Below are 2049 nucleotides of genomic sequence, written 5' to 3' on the forward strand. Positions count from 1 at the left end.
ACTTTTGCCTTCCAGTCACCAGTGATAATTAACACATCCTGATTGCATGTTTGGTCAATTTCAGACTGCAGAAGTTGATAAAATTCTTCAATTTCCTCATCCTTGGCTTTGGTGGTTGGTGCATAAATTTGAATAATAGTCGTATTAACGGGTCTTCCTTGTAGGCATATGGATATTATCCTATCACTGACAGGATTGTACTTCAGGACAGATCTTGAAACATCCTTTGTGATGATGAATGCCACGCCATTCTTCTTCAAACTGTCATTCCCGGCATAGGAGATCACATGGTTGTCTGATTCAAAATGGCCAAATCCAGTCCATTTCAGCTCACTAATGCCAAGGATATCAATCTTTATGTGTTCCATTTCATTTTTGACAACTTCCAGTTTTCCTAGATTCATACTTCATACATTCCATGTTCCAATGATAAATGCTATAGTCAAGTATATCATCTTTTTAAATTGAATACCCAGGAAAGGTCACTGGATTTGTAAATAACAGTTATTCAAGCTCTTTTGAGGGAGATATTTCAGCAGAATGTTGCCAGACTGCAAACAATTAAGCAGCAGTAATCTGTAGGGTTCAGAAAACACAAGGATCACAGCACAATTCATTTAGGCAGTCAACAGAGTGAGACTCAACATGAACTTCTGGGAGGTAAATGATCTCTTCTGTAAGTTTCTCATCAATTCTACACCTTAAATTAACTCAGTCCACCTTATCCTTGTGGTTAAGAAGCTCCGGAGAAGTCACTACAGCATTCTACAAGTGGAGACACTTTTCTTAACTGTAAGCTTAACCACTTAATCAAATGTTCTAAATCATTTGGATTTGAGATGTAAGATGCCAAGAGATGACAGGCTATTATGACTATCTCTCTGATTGCTTTTCAAACACATTTCAGAGCTATCCTAGAGCTCCTTCTTGCCTAGGTAGGTTCATTACAGTCTAGTCCTTCTCCTTGAGATGACATATTGTTGTTCTTATGTGCGGTCAAGTCAGACCTGACTCATAGCCACCCCTCCTTGGGTTTCTGAGGTAGTATCACTACTGAAGTAGATTGCCCCATCTTCCTTCCAAGGAGAGCTGGTGGGTTTGAACCGCCAGCCTTCTGGTTAGCAGTCAAGTGCTTTAGGCACTATGCCATCAGAGCTCCCTGAGACAACATAGCTTTTAGTCATTCACTGTTCATGTGGACCTTCCTTGCGTTTCCAGTTACATCCTTGGTCTGGAGTCCCAGTACTATTCAGGGCCTTTTGGAGGATATCAGACTTTATATTAGACTATGTGTCGAGTTCCTCTCTTGTAGCTATTACATCTCTCGGACCACACTCACAGTACAGTGGCTGTCTGTCACAGAATCATGGGGACCTCGTCCTGCCGTGCAGAGGCACCGGGGGCCTGGGAAGCACCCTGGCCGGTCCTGTGCGCTCCCCCGGACGGCACATAACAACAACAACAACAACAAAGGAGAAAGAAGTTCAGCACGTCTCTAACTCAGCAGAACATAATACGGGTTTGCATGTGTTTTATATTTAATTCACATCATGTATTTTCAATCTCTTAATCTAATTGCTTTTCTTGGAAAGATGTCTGGTACGATGACAACATCAGAGCAAGGTATGCCACCGGGTTAGGATTAGGAAACAATCAGTTCTGTGGGGTTAAGGATGAAACGCCAAGATTTCAAGGAACCTGAATTCCTAGTGAGTGTTCAAATTCTTTAATCCGCTTCCAGCAGGATTATGGAGGTTTAAAAAAGCAAAAAAGGAACGGGGCAGAAATCTTAAAAAAAAAAAAAAACATCCAGAAGTGAACCACTCCTAACTTCCTTATTTCTAAAGAAAGGTCGCTCCCATCGCAGACCCTCCCATCGTAGAGCCCTCCAGCGCACTGCGACAACCAGTGGGCCGTAGCCCTTCAGGGTAGCGCAGGTTACAGCGTGCGGAACACGTGGCTGGCCAGGCAGCTCGCGCCGCGTGCGCCACGGGGCGAGGTGCCGGGTGGCACTCATTAGGCCAGACCTTGCCCTCGGGAGTTTAGGGA

The sequence above is a fragment of the Orycteropus afer genome, unplaced genomic scaffold (genome assembly GCF_000298275.1).
Source record: "Orycteropus afer afer isolate SDZICR_OR568_19922 unplaced genomic scaffold, OryAfe1.0 scaffold00010, whole genome shotgun sequence".
NCBI classification, from domain to species: domain Eukaryota; kingdom Metazoa; phylum Chordata; class Mammalia; order Tubulidentata; family Orycteropodidae; genus Orycteropus; species Orycteropus afer.